The 19,255-nt window shown below is 36.7% G+C and overlaps 1 long non-coding RNA gene across 2 annotated transcripts in view; it reads left to right on the top strand.

Moving 5' to 3' along the window:
* Positions 1 to 4,197, top strand: part of LOC106040206 (uncharacterized) — a 26,968-nt gene extending 22,771 nt beyond the window's left edge. For both annotated transcript variants that reach the window (XR_010833164.1, XR_010833163.1), the window contains one exon: positions 1,912 to 4,197. This is a non-coding gene — a long non-coding RNA (uncharacterized lncRNA). The remainder of the gene's footprint in view (positions 1 to 1,911) is intronic.
* The last annotated feature ends 15,058 nt before the right edge of the window (positions 4,198 to 19,255 follow it).

The following is a 19,255-nucleotide window of genomic DNA, read 5'->3' as shown; positions in this document are numbered from 1 at the left end:
TTGGTGACGTTTGGGAAAAAGGGAAGAAGCCAGAGCACTGGAAATACCTTGAGATTATGCTTTGTGCTGGAACAACACAGCCTGATGCATTCCACAGCTACAGCATTTACTGTGGATCCCTTCTCCTAATGTACGATTTGAGATTTTTTTGACCCCTCTATTATGTACCTTGCACATGACTTGTATTTCCCTGATGCCAAGGTACATGAGACATACCTCAGTATTAATAAAGAGAAGGCAATAGGACTGGATATTATGGTGCTTAACTTTACACCCAGGCACAGCTCCTCCTTTGAAATGGCATATAATTTTTACTTTAATACGTATTTTGCTCTAATAGTTTGATTCTATAATATCTTTAACTTTCCAGTTCCAAGTGCTGTATTTGTAGAATTTGCTGGATACATTCTGTAAAGCTTTAACTTCTCGATTTGTGAATCTTAGAAAAGCAGCTCAGTCTAGGCTCATGTGAACTAAGTGGTATCTCCTTCACTGGTGAAAATTGACACAGGTACAAGAACCTGTTGAAGCTTTATGAAATTTTTCAGATTTGGACTCTGTTTTAAAGCTACTGGGTTAATTTTGTGAATTCAGCAAAAAAGTGAGCTCTGCACAGTCACAGACAGAATATTAATGTTCCAGGTCTGTTCCTTGTACACTTGAGAGCAAGAGGAAGTCTAAACATGCCAATCTTCACTTGCATGGCTGTGCTTTTCATGCTTCTCCTTCACAGTGATATATTGCAAGTTACAGTTAGGAGGCCAGCTTGGATTTTTAATCTAAAGTGAACCCAGATAGAGCAGAAGAAATTTAGGATACTTGTATAGACAGTACTCTTAAACTTTGGAGAAGTGTTTGCTCTTCCCCAAATCAAAACACTCTTTGACAATGGAGGATAAGAGTAAAAGCATAAATTTAAGATATACCACTTTTTTTTTCTTTTTTTCCCCCTAAAATGTCAAGTTCTTAAAGCAGTCTTTCCCTTCTGAAATAGGGACCTTTGTAATTAATAGGTTATTTTGCTGTATGTGTATATGCACCTGCGCATACGCGCACGTATGTATGTGTATACATCCACAGAGTGCCCTTTTGTGGCATCAATGCACTGCTTTAAGGCATTAGAAAAGGATTTGAGTTTGCATTTTGTATTTCATTTTTACACGGAGAGTAAGACAGCTTCTTTCAATAATAATAATTATTATTATGACAAATCAAAATGGGAAAAAAATGTCAGGGACTACTGTTAGATTTAATTTCTGTTTTTTCAGCCCTGACCTTAATTTTCTGTCACATCTATCTTTCTTCATTAAACTGTCATGAATAGTATTTTTTCTATTTTTAAGAAGCATGCTGAGTTTAAACACAGTTCCCTTCCTCTGCTTCTTTATCACGGTACAAAACCTACAATGGGTCTTCTGTGTCAGTCTCTTTTTTCCTGTTTTTATGACAAAATTATCGTTCACTTTCTTGGCTTGTCTTGGAATCCAGAGTAATGTCACTTGGGCCTCAGGGGCTGTTGAGCGGCAGCAGCAAGTATCAGCTGAGGAAGTCAAGGTAGCATTAGCAGTCATGCCTGGCTTTATAATAGTAGCTTCCTCCTCCAGGATTTGTCAATTTTGATTTTGCAGTTCAGTCAGCGATGGCATGTGCTGTTTGCCTCCTGTCTGTTCAGCAAAGTAAAGGGAATCATTTTGTCTTCCAGGTGACAGGACTGAAAAGGAAACTTCTGCAGCTGCTTTCATGATTTGATGTGCAAGCCGCATTTTTCTCCCCTAAGTCTGTGACGATCTTTTGTGTTTATGGCTATTAGGATTCTCTGGATAATTTAATAATTGGCAACTCCTACTCTAACTTGCTTCTTATTTTCAAAGCTGGCATCCTCACTGTACGTTTTTGCTTTCTCTTCACTAGCTGTTAAGGAAAGTGAGAAGGGAAGAGAAGCAGGGAGAAGAGGGGAAGGACAAATCCCATTTCTGACTGCAGGGGAAAGTCAGTGAAGATGAAGGAGTTGGAGGATACAGATGATTTTCTTGAGAGCTCTGTTCCCACTAGAGAATACTCTAACCAAAGAAAGGAGGAGAAGGATAAAAAATAAAAAATAAATACTGCAGTAAACTCCTAAGGTAGTGTGCAGTGCCAGGATGCAAAGAAAGTAGTTGCTTTCTGAACAAGAGCTGGGAAAGGAAATAGAGTCTCATACTAAAATCTCTGCTGCCAAGCTGTGAATCTTAGAAGTGCTCAAGTATTTTTGCCTATTTGCTGCATGAAATGACACACCAGCACAGCTTTGCTGTTAGTCACTGCCCCTATTTCGGAAAGCTTGCAACAAATGAGCTTAGTTACTCAGCTATGGGATTTCAGTCAGGGCTTGTTTTGAATTCTTCTTGTGCATACAGACCGCAAATGTGTGCCAAATACTTTTGGCTGATTGGAAGGTATTTCAAAGATGTGAATAGAGTTTGCATGACCTATAAGGAGTTGGGGGGTTGGGGATAGTGTGGGTTTTTTTTTTCAGTACCCACAATACTAATTAGCCACAGAACACTTGCCCCCTGAGAAAGCAAATTGTAATTTTAGTTCTGGGAATGTTTTCACATTTGCCAGCTCACACATTGTGCAGTGACTCATCAAAATGGATTGTGTTAGTCATTTGCTGCTTCAGCTAACAAATATGAGAAAACTCGGATTATTTTAACAATGGTTAAATGGACACGTGTGAGCTTTTCTGTAGGAGAAAAAAAAAAGTTTTTAAAGCATGTTTTTATTTTCCTTTTGGAAAGACAGAATAAGACACATATATGTTATTCTATTGTATCAATAAGACAAAATATTTATGACAATATAAAGATCTCTGTAAAATTTTTGCACTTATCCTAAATAATCACTTTCTCAAAAAAATATTTTATATTTGCAATATAATCCATTCATTCTTATGCCTTTTTTTCCTCAAAACTTCTTGTCATTTATTGTTTAAATGTTATTTGTTAGAGGGAGATACTGTAATTGTCACTTGGTAGAATATTGTACAAAGGTTGCGTATTGTCTCTCTCTCGACATTATTAGAAGATTTTTCCATAAACTCATAATTATCTGCAGAATATGTTTTCTATTTTGTTTATGCTTTCAAATTTGAAAAAAAAAAAAAGATAAACAAGAAAATTATTTATCCGATTAAATTTCATGAAGGAAAAACTTCAGCCCTTGGAAAAGCCCATAGCTGAGTTCCAGGTTAACCTGGACAACATTGTGCTGTTAGTGAAGTTGAAAGGAATTTGAATCAACCCATTGCTTATACGGATTCGCTGCTGTTGCAGAAAAGTTTTATTTTTCCCAAGGCAGGTAAATTTCAATAGACCACCTGCATTTTGCTGTGAGAGATGTTTGGGGAATGTAAGATAATATAATAAAATTCTAATCTAAAATTCATGTGTAAATCTAGATAATTTTGAGATAAATAAATGTCTTTCATTTTATAATGAATAAAAACATAATTTTGTCTTTTAAGTAGGAAAGATACTTTATAAACTAATTCATCTTCAGAGCAACTCTGAGTTATTCTGTGATAGAATTAAGACTTCAGTGTTGGAAAATAAATAAATCCTGCCTGGCTCCAATACAGAAATCAGTATGGGAGGTATTTGACAGGTACCGACATAGATGTGTGTGTGAATCTGTCTGGAAAGCATCGTAATTTTCTGACCAAAGAAAGGCAGGTCTGGTAGGGAGGTGTCCACAGTGCTGAGAAATAATGAAAGAGTATGGTTATGATGTTCCCAGAGACTTCTGTAAAGTTTATTCCTAAGACAATCATGTTGACCCAAGAGTGTACATCTAAAGAACAAAATCTATACTGTTACAGCACACCCTATAAAAATGTAAATGCATCTTGAAGCATGCTTTATTCATGACTTTTTCAAACTATTGAGACCTTAAAGGAACAAAGCTAAAAAGTTCCTGTTTGAAAAGCTAAAAGATAAAATATGTATTTAAAATAATAAATTATACATAAATGTGATTTATAATTTATTGTCTATGAAAGTTTTATCACAGAAACAAGGAGAATGGGATATATGTAAATACATAAAAGCAAAGTAAACACTTCCATAAGCTGGGTGAGGAGAAGAGAGTTAACTTGGATTTTTTAATGTAGCTGTAATCAGAGACACTCTTAGAAGAGTGTCTTATAAGAATAGTAAAGCGCAGGGTATATTTTTCCATTAGAAACATATCTTTTCTGCGTCGATAGTAAACCATCATGTTTTCTCGCATTCAGTGATGGTGTTAATCCAATCCAGTAATGTTCTGTAGGGCAGACCAATGCATACATCAGCTAGAAGAGCCAATTCCCATATTTATTGTAGGCAAGATAGGCAAGAACTCCCAATTTCACCCTGTGATTTTTATCATGTATCAACCTGAGTTACGTGTCACAGACTTGACAGAGCTGCATATTTAATAGCAAAGGATGTCTGAGCATCAGAGGTCGTAAAAGAAGAAACACTTCAGGATTTCTAAACCAACCGTACTAACCTGTGAGCAGGGCTAATGTACAGTCCTAACGTCACTTAGTCTCATCCTCCACTTTAATACAGTGAAAATACAGGCTAGATGTAGATCTATTTAAATATATGTACATATGTATAATTAGGAATTTAATGGACTGTGTTGTTCCGATTCATTCAGGATTTGTTGTTAACTGCAAGAAATTGATTATAGTCATGACTCTACTGCACATTGATTTGGCAGTGGCTACAGAAAACACTTAACAAGCTTGTTAATAATGCTATCAACTTTATTCCAAGAAAATATTCTGATTTCTCTGCTTTATAGATCCTTTCTAAGTTATGCAGCTGCCAGCCCCACACAGGAGGAAGGCAATGAGTAAGAGTCTCCAGTTGGAAATTTTACTGTGGAGCTCTTGCCTGTTGAAGATTCAAGTAGAGACTGCCAGCTTTTTTATCCCCCACCGTTCCAAGAACTTATTTTGGAGCATGAACTTGGCTTTTGGGATAAATGATATGATTTACTAAAGTAATAATAATAATGCTTGAAGATTAGACTTGGAAGAAAAGAAAGAAAAAAAAAGATACTTGATGTGATACTTGTGTATTTAATATTTTTATGGGTTTATTTTAGATTGGAATTTAAAGGATTGAATGCTTGTTCTGCTTCATCGTAAAGATCAAGGTAACCGGTGTTTATGTTTTGATAACAGAACACTGAATCAATCAAAAAATAGTTCGAAAGGGCCATTGTTTGTATCATCTAAAAATTTAGTAGAGCTCTTCATTTAGTAAAGAGTTTATTAAAGAAAAACGGAGAAAAGTAATAAAGCATCAGGCTTCAAAGTAGTTATTTTTATGATCACATAAGGTATTGGTGTCTGTAACAAAGCAAGCATCTTAATAAAATAACCTTAAAAAGAAGTCCACTGCTAGTAAAGAGTACTTGCGTGTGGAAAAGTGGTAGATTGCAGCAGCACAGAACAGACAGACAACTGAAACTTTAGACTGCAGGTATACTAGAATTTTTAAGAATAGAGGTTATTGTGGTAACTAAACAGGAGGATCTTCAGAAATGTTAAAGTACACATCCCTGAGAGCCATAGCTTGGTTACACAAAAGTCCTGGTCTTCTCCACTAGAGCATAACTTTCTAAACAGAGCAAATACCAGGTAAGTATTATGTAGTGAGATGATCTCAGTGATTCTCTGATGCTTCCCTCTTTCTCTTAATGCCACCGGAACCGTCCTTCTCTATTTTTCATTATTTGTATTGTTTTTCTTACTTGTTTCTTTTGCTGACCCAGAGGGAGACTGTTTGGTTTACTGCATGTGGGACAGCTTGGTTAATGCTAAACCATCAGTGAATCGATGAGCACTTTAAATATTTTATCTTTTTCAGTTCGCTGTGGAACAAAAAGAAAATCACTTAGCAACACCTATGTATGTGAAGCTAGTCCCTGAACATTCACTGGAATGTCTGCACTGTTTTTGTAACTTAGCAAGTTCTTTATACAGTCTAGTTTTTTTTTTTTTTTTAACCATCTAATGCTTTCCCATTAGTGTTGCTATACAACCTCTTTCTTTGATGTGTTCCTCAGATGCCTGTCTCAGACTGTATTTAATTTCATTCTTTCTTTGAAAGGCTGTAATCTTGTTTCTCTTTACTCTGTTACAGCTGTGTAAATTTAAATTAATTTACTTTCTTCATAGATTTATGCAGCCATGAATAGAATCTCATCACTCTGAGATGTTCACTGTCAAATATTTCAGCATGGCAGCCAAAGAAAGTTGATGAATACTAGGTAATTCTGGGCATCTGGCTATTTCATTTATGCTTGTAAATGGGAGTTGAGCTCTTTGTAAAATTTGCTGATCATAGATAGGACTAGCGGTACTGTCAGTGGATCAGGTATGCTTATCTTTTAAACTTTTTTTACTTTAACTGTTAAAAGATTAAGCCCTTTGGGTAGTCTGGTCTCTGAGTAAGAATAGAAGTGTTAAGCACCTGAACTTTAGCTTCAGTGAAATCCTGCCTGAAGCATTTGTTTTCCACTAAAATATATTGCCATCAAGAGAGAAGTTTTGCCAGGATCTTCATAACACACGTTCTTCAATTTATTGTATATTTTATTAAGGAATACTAAGGGAAAGAGCCTGTGTGTTGGGATTTATGCTAATAGTTCTTACTTTCTGGAAGCCCCCCATTGTCTTTGCCATGAGGAAAGAAAGGTGATGGCTTTAATAATCACTTAGTCCATGGCTTAGGAAGAACCCAAGAATTACTGAGTCTTGACAGTTCTTTGTTATGCAACAAATAAGTTTTCATTTCTTTAGAGAAAAAAAAAAAATGTATCTTCTCTCTCTTAGGATTGTTAGTGGGTTCCTGGCTGTTACTGTTACCATTTACCAATGTAATCATAGTTTGGGCTCTTAGTTGAAAATCCCTGAGCCTTCAAATTGCTAACAGAACAACAGAGGGGAGGGAGATAAAGGGGGTTTTCCTTCTAGAATTTCTCTGTTTTAATCAGATTTAGTCTTCTGTGAAGTTAGTACTTCCAGAAATGTGTAAGTGTCAAAGCTGGAAAGCCAAGTGATCCTAAGTAATAAGATAGAAGCATGATGGTTGTTCTTTCATCTTTACTTTGGTTGTACGTACATGATAGGCCATTGTTTTTAAGGATGCTGTCACATTCACTTTTTTGCATACCCTCTTTTTCATTTAGTGTCTCACTCATTTTGCTATCAGTTGTATGATTCACACTCAATACTGTATGCAAAGTCTACATGAAACAGCGTCTTATTTTTCTTCTGTCACTTCTATAACACTCTATACAAAATGCAAATGCTTCAAACACATTGCACTTAACAGTTCTGGGGTACTTAGGGAACGGATGCATAGACTGTCTAAGGAGCTACCTATTACTTGGGGGACCTAGAGCTTGCATTTTCACAATCCTTTTGTATTTTCATTCTGAAAGCAAGCATCCTGTTGGTTTTAGCTGTAGTTGCTTCTAACAAATTGCATCACAGTGACCCAAAGTTCAAGAATAAGCACTGCATACAGTTTGTGAACAACTGTGAAAAAATGTTTGATTTTAATTGACTTGCCCAGCATTGCATACACAATTTGGAGGAGAGTTTGGAGCAGTATTCAGTACTACAAGAGGGGATTCAATTGATTTAACAGTGCTACTAGCCTTTTTCACACCATCTTGCTCAGCTTCCAGCTGCTGCAGTGAACAATGCAGAGGACATGTAGAAAGGAACTGAATTCAGTTAAGCATCATCCAACAGGTGCATGGATGATATACATACAACTAGAAGCTGTATGTAAATGCCTATTCAGAAACTGAACATCGATCACTGAATCATCTAGGCTGGAAAAGACCTTCAAGGTTACCAAGTCCAGCCATCAACCTCACCTATTGTGTCCCATCACCAAACCATGTCCCTTAGTGTCACGTCTCTTAAATACCTCCAGGAATGGGGACTCCACCACTTCCCTGGGCAGCCCATTCCAATATTTGATCACCCTCTTCATGAAGAAACTCTTCCTAACGTCCACTCCAAACCTACCCTGATGCAACTTGAGGCTGTTTCCTTGCAAAACAGTCACAGGTCATGGTAGTCCATGCTTTTCCTAATTTTGCATTCCTTCATGCTGCTACCATTGCTTTCTTTTATATTTTAGTAGTTTATCTTTCTTTTAAATATATTCTGTTCATCTATATTTTTTTTATATTTGTTTTTATGTTGCTAATTCTTCTGTTACGTTTAAGCTACCTTTTTTCACAGATTGGCATCACTTAATGAAGCACGTTCGGGGCTATAATTTTGCTGATGGTATCCTAATTCTGTACCACATTTCACAGAGTACTGTAATTTGCATATTTTGTTTTCTTACCATAACTTTTTACTTCTTTTTCTTCATTTCTTTGGATAATTTTTCTATCTTCCTGATTCATTATTGTTTCCAGCAGTTTGTTATTCCTATCTGCATTTGCGCTTTTTGCTATGCTCCTACTCTTTCTTTTGAAAGAAAAAAAAAATTACTTAAAAAACAGCTAATTCAAATGTATTTGTTCATGCATATACTTTTCCATAAATTTATCTGCTTCCTGGCACTATATTTGAATATCTCAACTGTCTAGTAAACATTGCATTGTTTTGGTCACTTTTATTTAGTGTTTGCATTCCTAGGTAGTTAGCTTTAATGACTTCTTACAATCTCCCATTTTCATTCCATTCCTTCTTCTGCCATCTTTTTGATGTTTTGGAGTTGTTTGGGTTGTTTCGTATCACTACTTGCAGTCTTTTTTGGGGGGTGTAGGGTGTGGAGAGGTGATTGGAGTTCCTGTTGTTAGGCTACTAGATTGTATTTGTATTTTTATCTTCAGGATTGCCACTGTTGCTATTATGATATTCTTACATCCAAGTCTATTGTTTTAACAAGCAGAGCTGTACAAAGTGTTCCTTTCTTTTGTACTGTTTTCTTCTTGCACTATTTTTTCTTGGTGTAGGTAGCAATTGCTGCTTCAGGTTGAGAATGTAATGTTCAGACGAGAACATAACATTATGGCTTGTGCTGCTAGAATAAGGACCTACCTCCAGAGTGCATTATTCTTCCACAATTATGATCTTTCTTCCAGATTCTACATCTTACAACCTTCATTTGGAATCTTGAATAATATCCATCAAATAAGGATACTTTTATGTTTCGCTTCTTTTACTTGAACAACCCAAAGTGGAATAGCTTTCCTATAAGATAGAGGATTTTTTCTATTTTATGTACTGAACACAGGTTTTGCCAGAGAGATTATGGTATACTGATGAAAACAATACAAATGTAATAAAGAAATTTAACTGAACTTAGAGTATCTAAAATAAGGGCTTAAAACAGAAGCCTTTTCTTTTTACATCAATTTTTAAATTTTTGAAGTAAATATATTTGTATTGAAAGAAGATGAATGACGTTTCTCAGGGATTTCTATATTTTTTTTTCATTTAACACCTTCCCACCCACCCCACCCCCATTACCAAAATTTTGGATTTCTGGGTTATCTACTTTGTAAGCATATCATCTTCAGAATCTCCAGTTAGGTGACCTTTGCCACGCTACCATCACTATCGTATTATCCCCATTAATTTATTTTTCTTTTATTTTATTAGACATGTTTGGATAGTTTAACCAAACCAAGTTGTTTTCGGAATTACAAATCCAACTCTATATTTAGTTTACTCATAAATAAAGCTACTACATTATACTGTCCTCTTTAGAGTCTGCCTGCAAGGCTCTTCCTGAAAAGCTAATCGTTTGGACTAACGTAGATTAAAAGACTAGCTTATGATCACAAATGTGCCCCATAGGAACTTTGTTACCTGTGTTGGGGCACTTCATAAGCTGTGGTTTAAGAACATACACGTAAATGTGCACATATTAAGGCTTGTTCGCATCTCATTTACACTGGTATAAATCACATTGAAATTACTGGAATTACATTGCTCTTATGGCATCGTACTGAGAGCAGAAGTCGTCTTATTAAATTTGTGTTAATTGACATTAATTGCCAGGAAGGACTTGAAGAGGATAAAGTTTTTGATAAAGCATTAAATAGACAGATGATCTGTCTGTACTGACCAAAGGCATTTCCTTATCATAAGTAACATGCTGCCTTATTATTCGTGTCCCGTCTGAAGTCAGCTTGCCAGTCTTGGACTACATGGAGTCCTAGGTTAACTTCATAACAAGTCTGTCATTATTGCTAGATTTTCTTTCCCATACTCAAATAGCTTTCCTCTTGGTGACCTACCTCTCCAGTGACAGGGCTAATTCAATATGAAACCTGCAGGAATATTTCTTTCTCATTTCTGTAGCTGCACTCCCTTGCTGCACAATCTGAGCATCTTCTGAACATAGTATTCTTCTAGTCCATATTCCTTTCTTGAATTGCAAATCTTTATTTGCCAGGCTACACTTGCACACTTATTCAAATTCTTTCTTAAAGAAAGTCATGGCTTTGCTTGCAGCACACAGTCTGCTGCATTTCCTTGCTCACATAGATGTTATGATATTGTATTCAACTGGTATTTACTATTTATGTCGTGTATATGTAGTGCATAAAGCGTTCAAGGGGAGACACTGAGTCCATGTGTGTATAATACATGTATGTGTGCATATACCTTCATCTCTGGAAATTATAGACACACAATAACTGTGTACATATATATTACATATTATAGACAGAGAGTATATATGGTATATTTATACATCCAATGTGTGTGTGTATATATTTTGATTCAGTACTGCTGTCTGATGTTACTGGCTTAATACAGCACTGATGAACTCCACGTAGGAGATATGTGTCTCACCACTTTGTCCAGTCAATGAAAATCAGGAGTTTTCTTTGTCCTTCATGTGGAATTTTGTAGGAACTCTATACAGGTGGCTGCTGAAAACAAACAAAAAAAAGTGTTCTGTAAATAGTCCCCCCCAAATCCTGTAATGCCGTGGCGTTGGTATTCCTAATTATGTAGAATACGGGTAGCCAACAAAGGCCAACTCTCTACAGGATCTGACTAGACTAGATGCTTAGACTACCAAATATTGAGTCCTACACTGTATTCCAAAGTGGTGAAAACATTTATTTTCAATTTAATTTTAAATTAGAACTCAGGTGTTGAAGATATAATAATATGCAATTAATCATGGATTAAATATTTGATTGCAATTTGCAATAATTTAAATACCTCAGTCCTTGTTCATGACCACTTATTAGGGATTTAGATGTGTGTATACAAATTATACCCACTTTCTTCATAATTTTTAATAGCTCTGTCTCCCCAGTGGTAGCCAGTGCATGCAAACTAGTGCTTAACATAGTTGCCTAGTGTTCTGAGCATTTTTCATGCTGGATTTATTGGGCTAATAGTGATATTATTTAAATATGTGAAAATCTAGAGATGGCAGAAAGGGAATAAGAAAGCATTCAACACTGGCTTCATATTTATTCTCCAGTATTAATATGTATCTTATTTTTCTCAGTTAGAATCAAATCATTGAGTTCCCAATAAGAAGCTTTTAAAGCAAAGTTTGTCACAAAGCAGATTTTTGCTTTAGTTTAACGACAAACGTGCATTAAATTTAAATCCTTAAGAAGATAACTAATAAAGAAGTCCTGATACATACATGCATACCTGCAGTGGCATGAATGTATTGCCATAATAATAAAATCCCACAGCTTTCTTAGTAAGTGAACGGTCATCATTCTAATTCATTGAGTTATTTTCAGAGGATCATTGCTAACAGTAAGCACAAAAATGGGGACCTGCAGAAAGTGCATATTTCTTTTTCACATTCAGTTCCTGATTTCTGAATATTTTACTATTCAGAAACACTGAAGCAATTTCCCCCTGGTGAGGTTTTTAGCTCCATCCTCTGTAAAATCGGTATTGAGCAGCCAGGTAGTAAGAAGTGTCAGTAATTTACATTATTATTATGTGCCAAATAATGCTGCACCAAACATGGGAAACAAAGCTCTGTAAAAGCAGGGAGGTAGGTAGTGCAGGTTGTTAAGAAGCATTGATTCTCTTGGATCTTGGATACGCATCACCTTCTTGCTATTTTCAGTGTTGTTTTCCCTATTGTCAGCCTTCCCAGCCTTTCTGCACATTTTCCCTGTCACTTATTCTCCAGAAAATATATCACACTTAATAGTATCTCATCTGAAGTGTAACTCTTCATGTTCTTCATAGACCTCTCCAGGCTGTCTGCACTTTACCAGCTTAAGGGCAACTTCCTGGTGAACAGTCAGCTCATCAAACATTAATTTTTGCAAATCTATGGAGAGAAGATTTTGGGATATGCAGTTTTCTTATGCAGTTCTGGGAACAACAACATCTCCAGGTACATGGCCCTGCTGTGCATTTGTTGAAGAGGCATCCGGTACCATGAATGAGTCAAGTCTTTGATAAGTAGCACCTGCAGGCTGAGGCAACAAACCTCAGATCTTGCACCATCTCTGTAGGGTCCCTGCCGACATGAAGCTTGAGGTATTTCCCTAACTACTTGAAAACGAAGCTGTCTTCATTCACGGGTGTGATTTTATTGCTCTGAAGGAGACCTGGCCTGCTAGGAGGTGGGAACCTCCCTGGGAAGCTTCCCAGGCTGCTACCACTGTCACTGCCGATCAACAGAGCAAGACAGATGTCCTTGAGTGATTTCCCCCACAGCACATTTAAAAACATACACAGCAGTTGCATTAATTTTTAAGTTTTTAAAGAATGTTTCTTAAGACTCAGATCTGAGAAGCCTCAGCCTGTAAAGTATTGCTGATCGTGTCTCCTATTAGTGTATAGGAATTTAAGGCCAACTCAATCACTGCAATGAAAGGTGTTTATTCACGAGGGAGTGATTGACTCTGATTAAGGCCAAAGGTTCTGAAAGGAATTTCCACAGTTCTTTTTCCCTTTTAGGAAAATAGCATTAAAAGATCTCTGACAAGAACAGCAGTAGAAGGAAAAAAGAAAACAAACGTAAATACATAAGCTAAACATTAAATGTTTCAGGATAATACCTTTGAAATTCTAGCTGCCTTATGGTATCACACTCTGTTTGAGGCGCACCTGCAAAGAATCATAAATTACTTGTTTCTGAACTGATTCTGGGAGCAGTCTGCTTATTATTTATTGTTTGTTTTCATGGTTAGACTGCTGTTCTATGGAAAAGATAAAAAAATAAAAAAAAAAATAAAAGGACTTTCTGTCCTTTCCATGGACTTAACTGTTGAGCAGTGTAGCCTCTAAAATGTGGAAGAGATCATTGTAATCAGGACAGCAAACTACAATATCCATTTGCTTATCCCTGTCTCAGAGCGGGTAGGGACTTCGGTGTTGGCTTTGTGCTTTTTTGTTTGCATGGCATGCTGGTGTGCAGGGAAGGGAGAGAGGGAAGGAGTTGGGGAGGGAGAAATAGATCCGGCTGATATTATAAAGGGCCTAATTACTAATTAATGAAGTTCTCAATCACAAACTCTTTCCAATGAAAGTTTGATCTCCTTCTTCCATCTTTTCCTACAAAAACCTGCTGTGATTTGGTTGCCAAAGAGCAGAATCAATCTACATTTGCCAGTGCCCCATTATTTACTTCAGCATTTTTCTGATGTTCTTCCCAGTTTGTCCCTATTGCTACTTAGGGAGGAAATTTCTAGTCAGTCAATGAAAATGATTGGTAGGATAGACTCTTGAAAAAGGCCTTTTATACTTTGAACCAGGCCATTTGCTGATACATTGTTCTGTTACCCTGAACATATTTTACGTTTACTGATGGAATCTCTTTACTACCCAGGAAAAAAATGTTTGATAAGTCCAGGATTTAGAATGCCAAAAAAAAGTTTGTCTCAGATATGTCCAAGATTTAGAATGCCATTTCCTATTAAGAATGATCCCCTGTCTAAGGCTGTGACATGGATGGAAAACTGTATTTAAATATTAATATTGTTGTTAAAAAAAAAAAAGTTTGAAAACAGCATGACATAATGTATACCAGGATACCTCCATCTGCCATGTGCACCTGCAGCTCCTGAAATAGATCACCAAAATGATAAAGACTATAGTAATGCTCTTATTTTCATGCAAAAATAAAGTGATTATTTTGTGGAAATGATAGTTATAGATTTTCTTCCTCTATCCCTGATTATTTTGATTTTTTATCTAACACCTTTTCAAGCAGTGATAAATTTGGAAAGATCCAGACATTAGACTTGAGCATCCAGAAAATGCAGATGAAAGGAAAATCAAAATATGCAGTATTTTGGTTTAGTTCCTTTAGTTCCATAAGGATGCAAAGGAAGAGCACAAAATTAAGGACGTGCTGTGAGCTAAGGAGGAGTCTAACCTTTTGGAGAGTTTTCTAGACAAATGACAAAGCAGGACTGGCAGCTCGTGTAAGCTCTGTTCATTAGGGTATTAACAGGTCTCAACATCCGAAAGTTCTTGTGCTGGCACAAGCATTTGTGGAAATGAGAGCACCCTGATCCAAGGACATGATCCTCAGCTCCTCTAGGCTTTCTTAGGATTTTCTCATAACTCTTAAGAGGTTTAGGATCTTTCAGATGAAGAGCAATTGCAAGTGTGAGCCAGGGTACATCGTATGTTAGACTCTACCACAAGAAGTTCAGAGGGTGACCAACAGGAGAAACTATTGGGACTGTTAATAAGTTTGTTTTAATTCTTTTTTGTTGTCGTTTTCCCTCTGCTGTACCTAACTTTATACCTTTAACCTAGTCTTATACTTTTAGAAGATTTGTTGGTAGACAGCTAGCCTGAGTGTTTGCTGTCTTGGATACCCTCAGTATACTGGTCAGTTTAAAGAGCTGCTATTTTTGTTTACGATTTTGGCTGTTGTCTGAGTGGGCACTGTCCTGGTTCCAGTTAGGACAGAGTTAATTTTTCCTCATAGTAGCTGGTAGGGTGCTATGTTTTGGATTAGGATGAGAAGAGCGCTGATAACATGCTGATGTTTTAATTGTTGCAGAGCAGTGTTTACACCAGGCCAAGGACTTTTCGGCTTCTCGCTCTGTCCTGCCAGCGAGCAGGCTGGGGGTGCAGCAGGAGCTGGGAGGGGACAGACCCAGGACAGCTGACCCAAACTGGCCAAAGGGGTATTCCATACCATCTGACGTCATGCTAAACAATATATAGGGGTGGCTGGCCGGGGTGGGGGGCCGGCTGCTCGGGGATAGGCTGGGCATCGGTCAGCGGGTGGTGAGCAATTGCATTGTGCATCACTTGTTTCTTACACATTATTATTATTAATACTATTATCATTATCACTATTATTATTATTATTGTTATTATTATTATATTCCTGTCTTAATAAACTGTCTTTATCTCAACTCACTGGCTTCTCTTTCCCGTTTCTCTCCCCCATCCCAGAGAGGGAGGGGGGAGGGTGAGCGAACGGCTGTGTGGTGTTTAGCTGCCGGCCGGGTTAAACCACAACAGGCACGAAGAAGACATGTTTATGCAGAAAGTTTTGTTTAAAGTAACAAAATTCAGCTGCAAAACAAGGTTCCATTCAGTATAAACAGAAAAATAGACTATTCTTGCAAAACTAGAAGCCTCCAGCCAAAGCCAGCAATAGTATTAATCATTGTAATTTTCCTCAAAAATTGGACACACTTTCTTGTTCTGAAGCTCAGTTAAATGTAGTTAATATAGTAAATCCCATCATAAATCATAACCACGAAAGCAGCATGGTTATTTTCAATTAATTACTTGTTTAAAATTTTTCAGGAGAATGGTATGAGTCTATGTGGCATTTCTGATGTCTGTTTCAAGTTACTGGAAATATGAAGTAGAAATATCAAGCTGGGCAAAAAACTCTTTTTCTCATTATAGCCGGAAGGGTAAAGTCTATAGCACAGTAAAAAACACTTCCTAAAGGATGACTTTTCTAGATAGAGAAGCAAAATGTGAGAATCACTGAGAAGAGGCAGACCTGCTCTTAAAGTTGGGGCTATGCAAGGGCAAGACTTTTGCTGTGCAGGAGTCTTTCCAGGCAATGTGCTAAGACCATAGGTTTTGTGTAGTTTTTTGTTAGAGGAAATCACGGTAGTATAGATTTGGAGGAATGTCATCAGAGGAAATTTTGATTGAATTTTCCTTTTTGTTCTCTTTTCCATAAATGTTTTGTTTTTGTTTTTGTTTTTTATCTCATACATGCTATAGACTGTTCAGTACGGCCCCTACTCTATTTGACTGGTTCTTATTCAGGTAAAAAAATGTAGCTAATCTTTCCAGGTTTTGCTATTATGATCTCTCCTTCCCAGAATGCACTCTTTGAATCAGGACTTCACCTTCGCATTTGCCGGTAATCAGACCCAAAAGAGAGTAGAAATGATTCACATTTGTTTTGTGAATTGGGCTAGACAGCAGGTTGTCATTCAGAGCAGCTCTGAAATCACCTCGAATCCATACAGCAAGTTTTGTAGCAGTTTGCCTTAGAAGAGATCAGGGTCCAGGCAGGACAGTGGGGCACTGTAATGCAGCAGGGATTCACTGATACTGAGACACCAGGGGTGCTGTTGAACCTCATGGCAATAATGAAGAACCAGCACCAGGCATACAGGGCACATTGGCATTTGGTTCTGAACAGGAATCAAAAATCCTGCACAGATTCTTCAGCACTGTTACCAGACATTAATTGCTCACTGCTTTAAGATGCACAGACTTTCTTCGTCCATAGTAGTCCATTTGACCGTAGTGGGAATGAAGGATTCTAGCTCAATGGTGGATTTGGTCTGTAAATGTGTTAAATGCTAGTTATAATTTAGAAGGATCTGTTGTTCTCAGGTTGAGTTCAACTATTTTCTAGAATAATTCTTCTTGGAGTTGAGCTTTTTGCAGTGTCTTTAATGACTTTATCTATCTTTACATAGTTAGCTTGTAGAGAAATCTATGCCTTTTATAATAGTCAAATCATTTAAAAAGTGCACACTTTAAAAGTGCAAATCATTTAAAATCTGAAGGACAGATTTTTATTGGTATAAATAAAATCCCTGGAGGTATATGAATTTATAACTCCCAGTATTTCTCATTGGATGTACAGGGAAGTGTTGAATAGATTCTGTATTGTTTGAAATGTTGTTGTGTGGAGAAAAGAAACTATTGGTAGATGAATGATACAAGATGCGGGACTCTGAAGTGTTTGTGTAAGCCATATGTGCCAATTATTCTGTTTTTTCTTCCTTTCCTTCCCTTTTTCACTTTTTTTTTTTTTTTATAATGATTTTCAATTGGCATGTGTGTTGTCAAGACAGCAAAGTTCCCCTCATCGCGTAAACTGGGAATACTTTGCTTTTTTGAAAGACAGAGGCTTCTGTCTTCCAGCTCCCTGTAGTTTCAGTCACAAGAAGAGAGGAGTGAGGGACCACAACTCTTCATGCTGACGAGGCAGGGAGTCCAGTCAGTGCCCAGACTTTTCCCATGCAGAAGACACTACCTGCCAAATCTGAATTCTGGAGTCTGCAAGTAGCCTGAGCTGTTGTCTTTCAGAGAGGAGCTCAGGAGAAGGTGGTTGCAGGCAGCAACTACTTTCACAGATTTTGTATCTTTGAGAGGTTTCCCAAGCAACTGCAGGAATCTCTGCATGCCTGCCACATTTACTGGATTTTGAATGTCAGTTGTTGGTTGCTATAATTATAATTTTCACTTTCTGTCTCCCTAGATTTTTTTCTTTGCACTGAATCTCAGAGTGGTCCACATGAAATTGAATACAATACCCTCAACACTAACAGACCTCATAAAATCTCCAGCTCCTTTCATTTAGGCCTAAAAGCTTCTCTATCTCAGTTCCAATTTTAATTTTTGTTTACTGTGTAATCACTCTTTTAGAGAGATTTAGAGAGAGTGGAAGTGGAAGAATAGATTTGGGTGGAGTTGTTTCCGGATTTGGTTTTGTTTCAATATTTGGAGGGATGAGGAAAGGGATCTTAGTGAAAGAAAACAGAATTTGCAAATGAGGTAGGGAGGCTTTCTTTTCAAAGAGTATCTTCATATAACTCTTTCTGAATTAGAGATGTAAAATGTAATTGTATTTATCAAGAAGGCAAATGTTGCTTATTAGTCCTTAAACCCACAAAGAATATATTCAATATAAGAAGGTGTTATTGAATACTGTATGCTGTTAGTTCTGTGTGAGTTTTTCAAGACACAATATTCAATTTTTGTAGCATCATTTTGTTTTGGAGATCATATTTTATAGACAGATTCCGTAATATTCAAAGTAAATTAGAAGAGTAAATTACACTGTATTATGACAGTTAAGGAACTCCATGGTATACGCTTTTGACATGGCTATGTGTGTTTGAAGTTCAAATGTTCGTAAGGTAAGTATTAATCCGTATTATTCCTGCTTTCATGCCTGGCATTTAAAATGTCAAATATGAACCTAATTTTATTGTGATAAGTACAGGCTCCAAGTAGCATTAAGTTAACGCACTGTAGCAAAAACGCAAGCCACTCAGTGTATAAAAAAAATAATTTTCTGAAGACATAAGAAAACTGCTGTGTTAAAAGGTGTTGACTGATGATAGAGTTTTACTTTTAGGATGATTTCTTCAATATTATTACTGTTCATCTTGCGTTTCCGTTTACTGCTGCAGTAGTATATTTATTTCTCAAGTCAGAAGTGCCCATTAAGGAAGATACAGCCACCACTGGGCAACAAATCACAGAGTTACAGTGATACTTCCATTGTCATAATATATTAATTTATGTAGCAAGCACTTAATGAAAGGCAGAATATAGTCTCTGATATAGGGGGTCTTAAGGAAGATCTAAAGGAAGAGCAACAGAATATATCAGGGACGTGTGGTATGGGTTATATTTAGTTCTTTGTTTTCCCAAAAGTTTTCAAGAACAATAAACAGTGGTACTTATACGTAACTGAACTGTATTCTGTTGTGTATCAGTGCCCTTGCTTATTTCTTGATGCTGTATTGATCCTCATAAGTCGCATGACCCTCTTATTTATATGATTATATCTATCTAACCATGTACCTGGAATTTCTAATCTTCAGAAATGTTTTAAGATGTGGAAGTGAAAATCAGAAACGTAAGCCACTGCTTAGATCCTTCAAAATGATCACCTGAAAATTCCTTGGAAACCAAAATGTTTTCTAGTAGCAGAATATTTATTTTCAAACTATACAAAATTTGAAGTGTGGAGGTTATATTTTAGGATTAGTACTT

Source organism: Anser cygnoides, chromosome 1 (genome assembly GCF_040182565.1).
Source record: "Anser cygnoides isolate HZ-2024a breed goose chromosome 1, Taihu_goose_T2T_genome, whole genome shotgun sequence".
NCBI classification, from domain to species: Eukaryota; Metazoa; Chordata; class Aves; order Anseriformes; family Anatidae; genus Anser; species Anser cygnoides.
Note: the sequence above shows the minus strand (reverse complement) of the source record. Positions and strands in the feature narration are given on the sequence as shown.